This window comes from Nicotiana sylvestris, chromosome 10 (assembly GCF_000393655.2).
Source record: "Nicotiana sylvestris chromosome 10, ASM39365v2, whole genome shotgun sequence".
Lineage (NCBI taxonomy): Eukaryota > Viridiplantae > Streptophyta > Magnoliopsida > Solanales > Solanaceae > Nicotiana > Nicotiana sylvestris.
Window position 1 is genome coordinate 103,724,921 of NC_091066.1, and position 18,713 is coordinate 103,743,633.

Below are 18,713 nucleotides of genomic sequence, written 5' to 3' on the forward strand. Positions count from 1 at the left end.
TTACGTTTTGACTTAACCATTATATCCATATCGTAATTTTGGAACCATAGCAACTAAAATCATCAAGTTTCAATATCGTATGAGGAATTTATGGTCATTTTACTAAGAGTTGGGTTGCCTGATTTTTTCCAGATTAATTATGAAATTGCCACTGAATTCGTATTTAAAAATCTGCACTATTTTCAAATATTAAAACCAACATATCTCCTTCATTACAAGGTCAAATGGAGTTATTCAAAAGCTTTACTTTACTGGAATTTCATGAAGAATCCATTGGAAGCATCAAAAGTGAGTTTTGGGATCATTTGGCAAAAGAAACGAGGCAGAACAACTGGCCATTTTTTGCTATTAATGTTGTTGGAGCTTTTCTTATCTTGAAAGTTTGAAATTGGGAGAATTCAAGGATGTTGTTCAAGTTTCTTCCATGGGGTAAGTATTTTCTACTTGGTTTTGATTATATTCAGTGATTCCATCTTCGTTTTTAGCATTTGATTGCTTATTTCAAAAGAGAAATTAGTAAAACTTTTCTAAAGTGATTTTTCGATTATTGTACACCGATTCGGAGTTGGAATTGATTAAACTTAGTATGGTTGGACTCGTAATTGATTGGGTTGTTAGATTTTGTGAGTTTTTGTCGGGTTCCGAGGTGCGGGCCTGGGTTCGATTGTTTGGTTGAGTTTGGGTAAATGTGTAAAGATTTGACTTTTATCGGTTGAATTTGTTTCCTATGGCTTATTTGATGATTTTGAGTTACTTTTGGCTAGCTTCTAGCCATTCAGAGGATGATTTGAGCGTGATGGCGCTTCTAGTGTATCGATTGGGCTTGTTTGAGGTAAGTATCTTGCCTAACTTTGTGGGGAGGGAGGAGGGGGAACTACCCCTTAGGATTCGGGTTGATTGTGATATTTGTATTATGTGAAAGTCGTATCCGCAAAGTGACAAGTGGGTACACGGGCTATATGTGGTATTTGACCGGTTTAAATTATCTAGATTGTTTTCATGCTTTTAATTGAGTTGTCATAATATGTTATATCTCTCATTATCAATTTACTCTTACATGCGTTATTTGACATTGTTAGCACTTGTTCTGCCTCTTACTTGTTATTTTCTCTTATATACTTTAGTTGAAGTTATTGCATTCATTATTGTCATGTTACCTCTTAATTGTTGAATCACTTTAATTGAAGCTATCATTTTGTGGAATACCATCTTGTTGAGTTATTGGTGTTGACGTTGTAATAGTCATTATTATATTAAGGCGAAGTTATTAATTGTTGAGATACCTTTCCTTGTTGAGAATTCTCAATCATTTTGTTATTTTTGAAATTCTTGTACACATTGTGGTTGAGCCATGGGCTGTTTGTTATGAAAATATTGGTGTTGTTGACTTTGTAGCAAGTTGTGGCATATGGCCACTTGTGGTACGAGTTGTGATTGTGTTGTGATATTGATATGCATGCGGTGGTATAAGTCTAGGGGTTGATATGCATGCAGTTAGATAAGGTGGGCTTGATACGCGTGTTGCTAGTAGGGGAACTACTTGAAGCCATGCGGTAAGATAAGGTAGGCTAAAATGCGTGTAGCTATTTTGTGGGAAAAAATGATTTTTCAGAACTAAATGTAAGGATCATGCAGTGATATAAGGAAAGACTGTGATTGAAATTGTGAAATATAAATACGAGGCGGTACCTCGGTTGTGATTTTCATTGTACATTTCATGTTGGAACAACTTGTTGATTTGAACGATCATTATTTTTCTTTCAATCATTCATCTGTATTTTAATTGTGTTTGGTTATTCGTTATTATCTTGGTGTTGGAATGATTGTGATTTATTATGTGAGTCATGCATTCTACGTGATTTGTTGTGTTACTTTAACATGCCAATTTGTGCCTTCGTTATAACTTTGTGAATTGATTGTCAATGTGAATTTAATTGTGTGGAGTCACTATATCATATTCTATTGAGTTGTTGGTAACATAATGGTTTAAATAAAAGAATCATTAACATATTTTATTCTATGTGCCTCTTAAGATAGAACTCGTTATCTAACTCAGTACCTTATTATTCAAAATAGTTATCGCACTTTCACTATAATTGGGTTCTCAAATTATACTCATAACCTTGTTAGATGTTATCTTTACTTAAAATTGTTACCATATTTTTTCCTTAATTAATTCTATAATTAATTCGTTAATTTATCTTATATTTTGCTTTGTTCAAAAATAATACTTTTTACTTTATTTTATTGGTTTCTAAACTAAACCCATCTTATACTCTGTTTCGTACAAATTATAAATTATTTTACTTTACTTGATTTCTAAAATAAACTCATCATTTCCTTTGACACCTTACTTTATTCAAGATTGTTATTATGTTTTATGGTATTTAAATATATCTTTCGATCATCTAAATTAATATTTATCACGGTTGCAAAGTACATGGTAGCACGTGAGCTTTGCAGTGCGAAGGTGATTGTTATTTTGGGCACGAGGTGCCATATGTGTAAGATTTGGAAATTGTGGTCCATGACTTATGGTTTATGAGGTGTGGTGCCTCGGGATAATTCTTGTTGTAAGTCCATGCGTTTGGAGCGACTTGATTATTTGAGTTGTCATCCATTTTTCCTTACTTGAGTTCATTTATATCTCATCGCTATTCTGATTATGTTGTTTCTTTATTACTCATTTACTAATTGTTTCCATTTATGTTTCTATTATTTCAGTGTTGGTTGGAAATGTATTATTTTTTCGTAGTTGGTCTTACATTGATGTTCTTTCCATTGTAGCTTATGTATATCTTGAACATGTTTCTATATCTAGCAGGTGTTTTGACCTAACCTCGTCACTACTCTACGAAGGTCAGACTTGATACTTACTGGGTATCGTTGTGGTGTACTCATACTATGCTTCTACACATTTTTGTGCAGATCCAGGTATTTTGATTGTGTTGTTGAGAGTTGCATTTGCGCGGTGAGAGACTTCAAGGTATACGTGCTTGACGTTCGCAGGCCTCGGTGTCACCATCTTACTTCATCATGCTACTGTTAAATTGTAATTGAAAATATATTATGTTTAGAAATTCTAGTGTATTTTAGTAGTGCTTATGACTCCGTACTACCGGTTTTGGGAAATGTATAACTATTGGCCTATATATGTCATTTAATAGTTTATGACAAATGATTAATAGTTCCCTTCTATTATTAAATCAGTATATGTTAGGCATACCTAGTCTTAGAGACTAGGTGCCAGCACAACATCCTAAGGTGGAAAATTTGGATCGTGACAATTTGCGACCGCTTAGTCGCTTTTGCGAAGACTAGAATTGTATGGATGTATTTGCAAATGCGAAGCTTGCACCTTATTTGCCATGGCTGGTGACTTCGTAAATATGAGGGTTATGTCGTATTTGCGACTTCTGTAGGTCTGATGCACTAATCGAATTTGCAATCAATGTATCGCATTTGCAGACATTACAATTGCGATGCAGTTGCGACATCTGCAGCTGGGTAAAAGAATGGAAAGTGGGGACTTACCTCATTTCAGACCATTTTTCAACCCTAGACACTCTAGAGGCAATTTTTTTATAAGCAACTTTAACTAGTTTTCACTCAATTTCAATTAATTTTCCATGAATTTTGTTATCAAATCCATAAATTCCAAGGTAGAAATTAGGGGTTTTGGGTTGAATTTAGGAATTGTGTAAAGTTGAGATTAAGACCTTGAATTGAGGTCGGATTACGAAACAAATTACATATTTGGGCTTGGAGGTGAAAGGGTAATCGGGATTTGGTTCGAATCTCAGATTTCGACAAAGCAGGCACGGGGTTGACTTCTTAAAAATGATCAAAATTAAGCCTTTTTCGTTTGTGGGTAATTTCTAAAGGCTATTTTGGATTGTTTAACTGATAATTGGCTAGATTCAATTAGTTTGGAGGCTTGTTCCAAGGGAAAGGCCATAGTTGACTATTGAATTGATTCCAGGAAGTGGTAAGTATCGTGGTTAACCTTGACTTGAGGGAATTAGGACATGATTGGTCTATTTTTTACTTGATTTTATGTGTGAGGATGACATATGTGTAGGGTAACGAGTGTACATGCGTTGTCATAGGTTAAGCATGCAGGGTGGGCTTTTAACTGTGTATTTTAACTACCTCATGCTTTCTTTCACTCTATGCTACTACTCATATCATGACTTCATTGTTACTTGCCCTTATTTATTAAATACATGTGTTCTCTGCTACATGCCCTCTTGCTACTTCTTTCGTGCACCCATGCTTTTACTTGTTATCCGTTTTTATTTGTTCTTTGCTTTAATTGTTTATTTGCCTTTACTTGCTTCTATTTTGCTCCAGTTGTTATATTGGTTTGCCTTAGAGTATTTACTTGCTTTGGTTCTTTTCTCTTATGTTGTGAGCTACACCGTAGTGGTTTGTAGTATTGATATTGTTGTTTGGGATCAAGTTGCATGCCACAACGTATATTGATATCATTGTTTGGGATCGGGTTGCACGCCGCAACGGATATTGATATTGTTGTTTGGGATCTCGTTGCACAATGAATTTGATATGTTGATTGGGATCGGGTTGCACGCCAGTAATAGTATTGGTATTGGTATCGATATGATATGTGTGGATCAGGTTGTGTATCGCAACGGAGAAGATATATTATTATTGTTCTTGACGTTGGTTTCATATTTGTGTTGTACTTAAATTTGAGCATAGATGATATTCCTGGGCCCTCTGTTATGTAATTTATGTTTCGGTTTTCATGTTAATTCTTCTTTCTCTATTCTGTTATTGTTGTCACAAATACTTGTACAGGTTTATAGTGAGTGCCTTTGTATAGCCTCGTCACTATGTCGCGACCCAATTTCGCCCTCTGTGAACTGTCGTGATAGCACCTAGTCTCTATGACTAGGTAAGCCTAACAACTGCAGAAAAATATCCAAAATGCAGAAAACTAATAAAAACTGAAGATAAACAAATATAGAAGTGTTTAAGATGTCGCTCGGCATATACCAATACAAGATCTCAAAAACTGAACAATTTCCAAAATCCGGAATCTCATGAAATCACAAGCTATGAACACTACATTGTGCTCTAACTCCAGAATGTCTAAATCAAGATAAATACAAAAGGGCTAAAACTATAAGAGAGAATGGAAAGGGACTCCTCGGTCTGTGGACACGAAAGATATACCTTGAAGTCTTAGGAGGATCGCCTCGCCTCAAGGGTGGTAGGACTGAGTTGAAGTACCTGGATCTGCACATGAAAAACATGCACAGAAAGGGCATGAGTACACCACAGCAGTACTCAATAAGTGTCAAGCCTAACCTCGGTCGAGTAGTGATGAGGAAGGTCATGGCCCTACTAATTATAGCTGAAAAACGAGATAAAACATTATAGAATACGGCAATATAATTAAATGCTAATAGTATGAAGTAACATAGGATAATAAGAATAACAACAACTATAACAGAGACAAAAATAATCCCAGAAGGAATATAGCTCAACACAGAGATAACAACCGGGGATCACTTAGACATGCTTCCATAATCCAAATAAAGTAATTAAGTCAACTAGACATGCTTCCCTAAGCTAACAGCAGGCTTAAATTGTAAGTAGTATAAACAAGAAAGGAAACACAATTATAGTTGCTTAATGAAAACAGGATTTTCAACAATTAGCACAAGTACGCACTCGTCAGCTCACGTATAAGGCATTTCAAATATCAACAATAGCAAATCCTAAGGAGAGTTCCTCCACGCAAGGTTAGGCAAGCCACTTACCTCCAATCGGCTCAAAAACCAACCCAAAACCACGATCTTGCCACGAGTACTCGACTCCAAATGACCCAAATCTATTCAAATCAATTTCATAATGTAAATATAACTTTAGCCAACTGATTCCACTAATTAATTCTAAGCTAATACGCCAAATTAGGAAAAATGACCAAAATGCCCTCGGGCCCATGTCTCGGAATCGGGTAAAATTTACAAATTCAGAACCCTCATACTCTCACGAGTTCAGTCATACCAAAAGTACCAAAATTGGACCTCAAATGGTCCCTCAAATCACCACTCAAAGCTCTCCAATTAACCAAGCCCTAACCCCCAATTTACCACTGATTTTCCTTCAAATTTCATTCTTACAATGATAAAAATCACCACAATACGAGCTTAAGTACCAAAGACCTTACCTCAATGAATCTCTCTGAAAAAATCTCCCTTGAAAATGCTCCCCAAAGCTTCTTCCCGTTTGAAAAGAGATGAGAAATAACCCAAATTTGCGAAGGCATCTATTTATATGTTTTGCCCAGCAAATCCCCTTCTGTGGCCGTGCGGTCCCGCTTCTGCGGAACTAAAGTCGCATCTATGACAATTCATTAAACAACAACTTCCGCACCTGCGATCTCCTTAGCACAAATGCGTTGCCGCTTCTGCGGTGCCTGGGCCACATCTGCGGCCAATCCTACAATGCCTCAGACAGCACCTGCGGTCCTCCAAGCGCATTTGTGGTGCTGCACCTGCGGTCACATTCACGCAGGTGCGGTTATGACAGGTTCAGCCAAACTCCAATTTTCCTAAGTCCAATTTAACTTCCATTAAGAACCCGAAACTTACTCGAGGCCCCCGAGACCTCAACCAAACCTGCCAACCAATCCTAAAACATCATTCAAACTTGTTCCAACCTTCGGAACATTCAAAACAATATCAAAACACCAATTAACATTGGATTCAAGCCTAAGAACTCCAAAAACTCTCAAATTACGCTTTCTATCAAAAAAAAATTTAGATCTCGTCCGACTGACCTTAAATGTTTGCACACACATCACATTAAACACTAGGAGCTACTCCAACTTTTGGAATTCCATTCCAACCCTTAGATCAAAATCTCGCTATCGAACTAGAAACTTCAAAAATTCAACTTTCAGCATTTCAAGCCTAAATAAGCTACGGACCTCCAAAACACAATCTGAACATTCCTCTAAGCCTGAAATCACCCAACAGAGCTAACAGAACTGACGGAATTCCATTTCGAAACTGTCTTCACACTGCTCTGACTACGGTCCAAATTCTAAAGCTTAAACTCTCATTTAGGGACTAAGTGTCCCAAAACTCCCCGAAACTCCAAATAAATCCTCCCAACAACTCACAATAGTAGAAACAAACACGGGGAGAGCAGTTAATAGGGGATCGGGGAATTAATTCTTAAAACGACCGGTTGGATCGTTACACACTACTTCCTCAAGGTTAGGCTCAGCACTTACGGAGTACATGAGGTTGGTTGTACTCAAACTACACTTCTGCACCTTTTTTGCATATTTTGGTATTGATCTTAGTTGCGTTTAGTGGAGGCTTGCTTTGACTATTCTTACTTGGAGACTTAAGGTAGAGCCATTTGTCATTTGCAGTCGAGGAGGCAACTTAGGAGACCGAGGAGGACATGCGGAGCAGATATCCACACCTATTCAGCACTCCAAGTATGATTTTAGACCCGTTCGAGGATGAACATTTATTTAAGAGTAGAAAATATAATGACCCGATCGGTTATTTTTCTTTCTTGGTCCCCGTTCCCCTAATTAAAACTCTTTATATGTGCTTTTACTACTTTATGACTTGCGAAGATGGTTGACTTAGGTTAGGAAGGTTTAGGTTGAAATCAGAACACTTGGTTCTTTAATAGTGGCCTAAGATGGCCAAGTTTGACTTAATTCAATATTTTTAGGTTGAAATCCATAATATAAAGGTTCCAATAGGTTTGTATGATGATTTTGGACTTGAGCGTGTGTTCGGATCGGGTTTCGGATGACGGAGGAGGGTTTCGGCGCTTAATGTTGAAAGTTGGCGCATTGAAGGTTTTCAAGTTCTTTAAATTTGGTTTGGAGTAGACTTTTGTACTATCGAGGTCCGTTTGGAATTCTGATCCTGGAAATAATTTCGTACGGTGATTTATAACTTGTGCACAAAATTGGGGGTCAATCGGAGTTGTTTTGTTATGATTCAGAGTTAGTTTTGGAAGTCAGATGTTCATAGTTTCGATAAGGCTTGAATTGGATTGCGATTCGTAGAATAGACATTGTTTGATGTGATTTGTGGCCTCGAGTAGGTTTGCTATGTGTTTTAGAACTCGTTGGTATTTTCGAACAGGGTCTTGAGGGCCCCGGGTGTGAATCGGATTGAAATCGAACTAAGTTTGGACTTTGTTGTTTGCTGAGGGACTGTTGTTTTGGTGTCTTCACACCTTCGGAGGATTTGTCCGCAGGTGAGCGTGGCTCATTGCTGAAGCGGAATTGACCAGCCCAGGACTAGGTTCGCAGGTGCGAAAGCCTCGGAGCAGGTGCGCATCCGCAGACGCGAGTTTTTAGTCCGCAGAAGCGAAAGTTTAGGGGCTGGTGTGGGATCGTAGATACGATCCACTTTTCTGCAGAAGCGAGGGGAATTGGCCTAGCAAGGACTGCAGCTGGGATTATTTTTTGTAGGTGCAGAGTCACACGTGCAACTATTTTGCTGCATGTGCGAAAATCGCTAAGGCAGAAGGGGTGCATTTATATCAGCCTAAGGCTCTTTTTCTCTCATTTTTACTTTGGGTGGTTGATTGTCGAGCTCTTGAAGAAGGATGTTTCACCTATCATCGTAAGGTAAGTAATTACTACTTAATGTGAGTTTAATACATGGATTTTGGGTAAATTTTTAACATATGAATTGTAGAAATTATAAGTTTAGTTGAAAATTTTAGGTTTTGATAAAAATAAGATTTGACCACAAAAATGATTATGGAATTTAGTAGAAATTATATATTCGAGTTTGTAAGGCTATGGGTAACATTTATCTTCAAAAAAAATTCGGAATCCGGGGACGTGGGCCTAGGGTGGATTTAAGGAATCTTTCAATTTGGGTTAGTTAATTACTCTGATAGATAAATTATGAACTTTTGAGTGTATATTGATTAATTTATATAACATTTGGCTAGTTTCGGATTGTTCGGCACCGACTTGATGCTTTAGAGTGATTTGTGGACCGGAAAGTGAACTTGGGAATGAGGTAAGTCGTTTGCCTAACCTTGTAAGAGGGAATTCTCTCTGTAGGTTCTATAAATAATTGTTTTGCTAATAATTATGGGGGCTACGTGTGTATAATGTGGCGAGAGTCCGCACGTAGCTAGAAATCATGCCTAAGTCTGGTTAGTTTTAGGACTCTACCATGTATTACTCTCATTTCTTGTACTCAACTTAGTAGTTTAACTCCTTAAATTAAATATTAAATTGGATAAAGGATTGTAAAGACTGAGTTTTACTACTTTAAGGTTTTGGTGGGTTACTAGACTGTTGGTAGAAACTATACCTTCCTGAAGTATTATAATTATGTAGTAGACGTTAATCGGAGTTCGTAGATTATTCTCCCTTTTTGTGGATCGGGCTGAATGCCTTGGCGGTATAATAAATGCATCTATGGTTCGCGCCGATCGACCCTCATCAGTGTACACATTATTCTGGATTAAACTGTACGACCTCAGCATAAATCGTGCGTGATATTATTCGGAGTCCGATTATACTTGATATTTCTTCCATGACATGAGAAATTATAATTTACTTGATGGCTCTTATTTGTTAGAGTTAGTATGTGAGAGTTTGAGATCCTAGTTGACATCTAGTTAAAGAACCACTTATTTAATGTTCATTATTGTGTTATTATTATTGATGTATTTCATGGTTATTTAGAATTTCTATACTTTATTTATTGGTCCTTAGTAAGTGTCGATGTTGACCTCTCGTCACTACTTCTTCGAGGTTAGACTAGATACTTACTGGGTATATGTTGTTTATGTACTCATGCTATACTTCTGTACTAATTATGTAGGATCTGATACAGGTGCATATGGCGGCCATTCAGGCGCGTATCCCCGTTATCCCGAGGCTTAGTGGTAAGTTGCTCTGTTCTGCAGCGCCCGCTCTTTATGCATGTTATGCAGCGCCCGCAGTCTCTTTTTATTGTATTTATTTTCTGTCTATCTTACTCCAGACAGTAGTATAGGAGGTTTTGTACATTTTACTAGTTTGCTCATGCACTTGTGACACCGAGTTTTTGGAATATTCTAGTAGACATTTATGGTTTTGAGTATAAAATTCACTATATTACTCTTTTGGTATTTTATGCTTTACTTTACTATAATTTCCTGTTAATAGTTCTCTTATTAAATAAAATCAATTACTTTTAAAATATTAAAATGAATAATTACATGGATAGTTCACCGTGGGCTTGCGTAGTGGCGACGTTGGGCGCCATCATGTTCTACAGTGGGAATTGGATCGTGACACCCTTTGTGTTTTATCCTCACATTTCCTCAAGCAATGATATCAATACACAAAAAAGGAACAGCAACACCCTTCGTGCTTTTCACTCTTCCTCACCAAGCAATGGCAACAACACAATAGCAAGTAAGCTATGAAGCAAATTCAACTTCAACAATAATGTTAGAACACAACTCATCGTACGAGAATCTTTCAACATTTAGTGCCAACAACAAATCAACAAGTTCCATGATCTCAACTATCAATATCACAACAATCTCAACAAAAGAAATATCATAAAAGGGAGTAAGCAAAGAATTAATAATCCATCTAAAGCATGGACGACGTACTATACGAATTAACATGGAATAAGTAAGATAAATTCCACCCGCATGCTTATCCCATGGACAATGCATATACACTCGTCACCATGTATATACACCGGCCCAAACACATAGTTCACATAGGAAATAGACACGATTCTACCTTATTTTCCTCAATCATGGTTAACCAAGATACTTACATCTTCTTGGAACACACTCAACAATCAACCACTTCTTTTCCTTTAGAACAAGCCTCCAAACCAATCGAATCTAGTCAAATATAGTTCAAACAATTCAAGTCGAGCTTTATAAACTACCCACAGATATAAAAGGTTCAATCTTCAACATAATTGAAAAAGTGAACAAAAAGTCAACCTGGATCCACATAGTCAAAATTCGAGATTAGAACCAAATCCCGATTATCCATTCACCCCCAAGCCCAAAAATATAATTTATTTTGAAATTCGACCTTAATTCGAGGTTTAAATCTCACTTTCACCAAATCAATAAATTCTACCCAAATCCACTAATTTCTACCTTGAAATTCATAGATTTGATGATAATATTCATAAAAAAGTAATTGAAATTGATTGAAAACAAGTTAAAGTTGTTTACCTATGAATTTGGGAAGAAAATGCTATCCAAAAATGGACTCTGTGGAGTATAGAGTTGAAAATAATGGTGTAAAATGAGCTAAGTCCCGAAATTTCCAACCTTTGCTGCAAATGTCGCAATTGCAAACTCTTATTCGCAATTGTGACCATCGCAAAAGAAAACCATTGATCGCAAATGCGATCAGTGTCCTAGACACACAGTTGTCACAAATGCGACATTTCCTTCGCATTTGCCAAAGCCCTCCATTTCGCAAATGTGAAGCTGCTCTATAATGCCCGGTACCGCAAATGTGTCACCACAGTCTCTAATATGATGATCCCCCATATCACAAAAGCGACTCAAATTTCGCAAATGCAAAGTGCTCAGTCCCAGCCCCTCTTCGCAAATGTGATCCATCACACACTAAAGTGATGCTCGCATTTGCGATCAGGTACCTCGCAATTGCAAGATTTGCAAGCAATCCTCACCAGCAGTTCAAATTTTTTTTAAAATTCATCTGAAACTCATTTGAACCCCTCAGGCTCCAATCCGAACATTCACACAAGTGTAATAATATCATACAAACTATCTCGCTATCTCAAATCATTGAAATTACATCAAATATCAAGAATCGGTCATCAAAACTCAAGATTTTCAACTTAAAACATATTTTTTCTAATTTTTCACATAATGTGCCAAAACACCTTTGAGTCACCCGGGACCCCAACCAAACATGCGTACAAGTCTAAAAACACTATATGAACCTACCGGAATCGTCAAATCACCGATCCGAGGTCGTTTACTAAAAACGTTGACAGTGGTCAACTCTAGTCGTTTTTAAAGCCAAAAATTATATTTTCTTTAAAATTTCACATGTAAGCTTCCGAAAAACGACATGGATCACGTACGCACGTCATGTATCACCAAATAAATCTATGGGAGTTCTCGTAACATAGAAAAGGGAGCTAGTACTCAAAACGACCTATCGGATCGTCACATATATATTAGAGTTTTGATTGTTATTAATATAAAAAATTAAAAAAAAAATTATTTTGCTGAATCATTTTATTATAGAACTCCATTAAATTATATGCTTAATTAATATTTTTTACTTTTTTTGTCTTAAAATAGTATTTTACTTTTTTATAGGTAAATCTGTTACATAGACAAAATAAAAAATAATTATCATGATTTTGTAGAAGTAAAATAGAAAAGATAAAGATTGATAATATAAGGGTAAAATAGGTGTTTAAAAAAGTCGATTGATATATGGACGCAGAATATCTATTGTTCAAAGTTAAGGTGTGAGTTCAATTTGTAAAGCAAAGTAGAGTAGAAATAATTTTTACCCTTATTTAAAATGAGAGGTGACTAACAGTCTATATTATTAGTTCTGGACCTTCAGATTTTAATTTTGGGGAGCTGTCAACTTTTGATAAAGTATAAAGGGAAGTTTTATTCTGTGTCTCATATCTTTTTATCTCACAAATTTGTGGACCCTAATCTTATACTTCTGGGTCCACAAAAATTTGGGTCCACAAAATGATGGGACAAAAAAATTATCTTATACAACTAGTATAAGTTGTACGATATACAAAATAAAAATTATAAGTATAGAAAGATACTAAGGAGAAAGCCACATCTACGTCAGCCCCCATGCCTCAGAGAACGATTGATTGGGACTTGATTGGCACCTTTGTTTTTATCTTTCCTTTGCCTCGTTGTCATCTGCAACTCTTTCTATCCTCTCCTTCTGTGATTTCTTTATTTGTTTCGAGTTTGGGTGGACTTCTAAACTTCCATTCTCTAGGACTTTCGAGCATCTTCCGATATTTTTCGTAATTAAGAAGAGGAAGAAATCTTATTTTTGTAAAAGTAAAAGAAATAAGAGGAAGAAATCTTATTTTTCTCTTTTATAAAAAGAAAAAGAGGGGTCGTGAGAAAGGATTACTCGTCAAGTAAGTATTGGGTACGAACACACTTGTACGAATTCAGATAACAGCTGCGAGGAAGAAATCGAAAAAAATGGTACCTGACCAAAAAACCTGAATCAATGAATATTATTTAATAAATTATTGTTCATGGATGTTACACATGATAGGATTAAATTGCATATTTATAGTTTTCATATCCTTGGGGATGAATCCATTGTCTCCATCTGAAACATTACTTGTAAGCATTAGAAAAGTACCAAAAAGAGGAAGAGAGGAATATATATATATATATATCAAATTTGTTCCATCGTAACAAAGAGTAATGGATAAGACATTCCTTTGCGCCCACTAATTTAAAATTTGATGTACCAAAAAATTAACTTTAAAAGTTTGAAGGACCTAACGGTATTTGGATGATGAAAAAAAATTTCTTTGAGGAAAATGGCTTCCTGTATTTGTTACATTGGAATATGAATATTGAGCTTTTATAATGACTTAAGATGGGACTCATTTTTTTCTGGAAATATCTTAACTGTTTTTAAATAATTTTTCAAATGGAACCATGTTTCTTGATTCCAAACGCACATGCGCACATTAAGAACAATGAAATATGCCATTTGATGGTCCATAACAGTTAACATATAACTTTAATTTAATTCGCTTTAAATTGTGGAGGTGTGTGAAGTACGACATTCATTGGGATAATCATCTTAGTTAGAATCTTATTCTTATAAAGAGAAAACTTCGTTTCATATAAGGATAGGTTAAAAATATAAAAATTCTCGGGAAAAAAAAAAAGAATAAGAAGATAATGCCCATTTTGGACGGAATATGAATCAGAATCCCTATCCGAAAACGTGGAAGAAAACCTCATGGAGTTGAACTTTAAAAAAAACTCTTATTTTCACCATATACACTCTAATTTTGAGACCTCATGGAGTTGATGTGAAAACGCAAGGACTTATAAGTTAAATTTCATGTTTGCACAAAAGAGAAAAATTGAGGATATATGAGTTCTAAAATCAGTTAATCTTTTAACGACCTTTATCTTTATCCAAGCAAAATTTCTAAACATCATTGCGATATATGAAAAGTAGAAGTTTTGATAAAAAGATAGTACGAGACAAAGAGTCCAACGATACAATTTTATGAAATGTGCATATTAGGAGGAAAATAATATAAAGGAAAAGTTTTTATTTTTCCTTTGTTTTGATTGACAGCAGAAAAGCTACTGTTTAACCAGAAAATTAGAATTTCGGTCAAAGCTTATTTTTAGAAGTACTCGGACTACTGATAATCAAATAAAGGAATATTTTTGCAATGACAAAGGAAAGTTAGAACGAGAAATAGCAGAGTAATCAATGTAAAGCAATGCAAATAAGTATATTCTAGTAATAATCAGTGTGTCCATACAAATGTTATTTCTCTCCCTTTTATAGCTATTTCTAAGTACAACGTTTCTTGCCGCTCATAATCGAGTCATAATGAGCAATTAATGACATTAATGAAACGTTATAATTGGCAATCGTAACTGTTTCGTGAAGATTCTGTAACGTTTCTAATTATTCATGCTCATTAACTGAAGGTTAACGAATCTGTACTTTTTGTTGTCTTGGTTCATCCCACCGATATCTCTTCAAATTATGAAAAGACTCGAGCAACTATTTCTTCTTGTCTCTTAGACGCCTTGCTCGTACCTATTAAGACTCGATCTCTTTAAGTACTCTCCTCCAGCTGTCACTTTCCTAATGATCCACGTGTCTTGCTACGTCAGCTGTTGATACCCAATTTTTCTCTCATATATTTTTAATGCATATATACTTTCAAAATAGGGCATGAACATCAACCAGTATTTTTCCATAATTTTCTATAATTTTTAAAGAGATTTTAATTAATTTATTCCAGCATTTTATTATCTAAATTATTTCTAATTGCATCATAAATAATTTTATAATGATTTATTACTTGATTTTTATCATCTATCTTTATATTAAGCTCTAATCATTTTATGCATAAATAAATTATATCTTTAAGCTATAATTGCAATAATAGCCCTTATATGCATAATTACATTATTTACACGGAAAATGACTTTTTATATTTTATAATATTAAGTAATTATTTTGAATCATTTTTATGCATAAATATCATTTTTTATCATTTATTAGTTGTTTTCATAAATTATTTTATCAAATTAATTGAGTGTTTAACAAATAGCCTCTTTTAATTTGATTTCTTCCGGACCTGGCCCAAATTACCACCCCAGCCCATTAAATTAACCCATTAACCCATAACCCAATTTTTATAACCCGCCCAACCCCTAAATTCGATCCTGGCCGTTGATCTTAAAAGATCAACGGTCCAGGATATTCTTACCATTTTTAGTTAACCAACAACCCGCAAACCCTAATTATTTTACCAAATCCGCTGCCCCTAAAACCCTCTCCTCCTCTCTTATCTCTTACCCTCCTCCTAACCCTAGCTCGTCGTCACCAGAATCCCTTCGATCCATAGATTTCTTCTTCGATTCTAGGCCTTATATATCCGGCCTCCTATCTCTACTGGTTGTTCGACTTCCATGTTATTTGATGGAATCTCAAAGAGATTCGACACAGACTTGGTTCAAATCCCTCAGTTTCTCGATGAATCAGTCTATGTTCATTTCTATGTTTGTGAGTACTGATATCTTCGTGTTTATGGCTTCAAATCTCTGGTTGAAACCAGATTTTTTAACCTCTATTTATTTTTTTACATAACCTAATTATTTCTGGCTAAATCGTTCAGATCTCCTTAGATTTGAAGCGGTTTGAGTTTGTTTGTTACTTTTCCTTTAAGATTCTGCTATTTTTCTTATTATTGTTGATCGATTTTCGTTTTTCCGTAAAAGCTAGGGTTTTATCTTTTTAAGTTTCTGCAAAATGTTTTAAATGTTTAAATGTTTAATTGTTTAACTCTGATTTTCTTCCTTTATTTTTCGACTGATTTTCATCCCTATGTCTTTATGACCTAGGGTTTCTAATTATTCTACTGCTTGCTATAATATTTGCTCGTTTATTTTGGCTCTATCAAATAAACTGATTAATTGGTTTACTTGCTTAAATAAGGTTTGAAATTATACTCTTTTTCAAAACTGATATCTCTTCGAAAGATTCTTACTTATTCTTTCCATATATGTGATTCATAATTGGTGCTACTTTCTTTAATTATATTACTAGCCTTATTTCTGGGTTTTGATTATTTTGACCGACCTATAAATGGCCTCTGGACTTATTGATTTCCTTATTAAAACCTCAATTTTGTCCGCTAATTGATTTCGTATGAGATTCTCCTTAATTTAAGTGACATTTTCAGGATTTTGTCCTCTTAATTGATTGATGTTTAGCCCTAATTAACTGGTTAATTGATTTTGCATATCTTATTTGTGTGCCCTTGATTTCCCTACCTTACTTGTTTACTCTATTGTATGCTATATAATCCTTTCACCATTCTGATTTTAAAAGATACACCTACGTTTACGAGCATATGCTGAGACACATAAGACACTCTTACGCTTACGAGCACACGCTGAGGCACACAAGACACACCTACACTTACACACTTACACTCACACAACTTGAGTTCTTTCTATCACTCTGATTTTCTGCATTGTCTAGCCGGCTGAAAGACAAGGCTAGACTCATGGATTCCACCTGCCTTCACCTTCCTATTTACTTTCTTCACTAACTGGTATGTCTTAATTCCTAATTATCTTGTTATATTCTATGTTTATGTAGTCAGTCCATTACAGACCTCAGCATGTTTCTGTTTCTTGTTTATTTCTCTCTTAACTAAGCATGCCTTAATTCATGTTAACCTATCCTGTTCTATGTGCTGGTATGGTTAGTTTACCTTAGCATGTTTCTGTCTGATCCATGATTCCTGTGTACTTCTTTCTAGACTAGTATGCTTAAATTCCTATCATCCTGCTCTATGTGTTTGTTTTGGTTAGTTATTTTAACTTCAACATGTTTTTCTATTCAATACATGTTTATACAATTCCACCAAGTGATAATTAATAAACCAAGTCAACTTCAGTCATGTGAAACCTTGTTTATTCAGTTGTATGCCTCTGTTCATAACATGTTTAGGTACTGCAAATATGTATGGTCAGTTCTGTTTGTAATTCAAGTGCCCCTGCTCTTTTGTGATTGGTTTAATTGACACCGTATTTATACCAATCTGTCTAGATTCTGCTTGTCTAGGTAGAATTCTATTTCTGTTTGCTCCTGAAAAAATATTTTTCTAAAACTATCCCCTACCCCTTATATATACTATTTTCATAACTTCTACTCTTAGTTGCCTAGGTTCATACCAACTCCAGTGTGAGAACTTCCTAGGGTCCTTGAGACTCCTCCGAACTCTGACACATTGGGGCTGGTCTTCCAATCTCTTACAAACTGTTTCTTTGAGAAAGGTTCTGGTGTGAACATTGCCCAGGGTCCCTGAGGCCCTTAGAACTTTGACGCACAAGAAGCCCAGTTTTGTGTATCGCGGATGGACTGCTTGTATGCTTCAGACTTGCTTAGCTTGAAGGCCTGGTTTCCAGGTTGATATTGGGCTTGCGAAGGCTCCCTATAGTGTAATGAATAGCTTTGTGTAATTCATTCATATTGGTCTGTAATAATGTAATAATTCTTATAAAAACTGATATGGGGTTATTAGCAAAAGCTGGGGAGGGATTTTTATATATCTTTGCCAGGTTCAGGCAGAAATCTTGCCTATAGGTTATTGTGTGAATGTTACTGCTCGCCTAGAAATCCTGCCTATAGGATCTTGTCTCACCACTTGTAATCCAGAATTCTCATACTCTGGAATACTAGACATCCTGCTTATAGTTTGTTTGTCATTTCTGCATCAAGAATTAATGTTCTACGCATATTCTCATTCTCAATGTGCATTAGAAGATCACGTATATAGGATCTTCTTTGTGTAAACTACTGAACTTGCTTGGCAATTTCTTAATGTATCTGCCCACATAGATTCTATGCTTATAGGAGATATATAAAAATTCGTTTCTGCAATTTAGATATCATGCCTATAAAGAATTTAAAATCAGTTTTCTGTATTTTAGATATCATGTCTGTAGGATATAAAATCAGTTTATGCAATTCAGATATCATGTCTATAGGAAATAAATAAATTAGTCCCAACACCTAGAAATCATGTTTATAGGAGCTAACTGATTCTGTAAATTAGAAAGCATGTCTATAAGATCTAAAGAGATAAAAACCTATTTGTTAAAATCAGTAACTGGTTTATAAACTGTAGTCGTTAATTATCAGTTTTAGATACCATGCCTATATGATTCTGCTCTGGTCCTCACTTAGGCAAGCCTGTAGGGTAATTAAGAATTCTAGGTCTAAAACTGTGATTTTTTGCTGCTTGGAACATGTCCAGATTCAGAATATTAACAAAATTCAGTAGGCAAACTGATAGGTAATGTTGTTGGCTTTAATAAAGTTGTGATGTATATTCTGTTTATGCTCATCTAGATATCCTGCCTATAGGGTTTTAAATTGATAAAATTCTCTG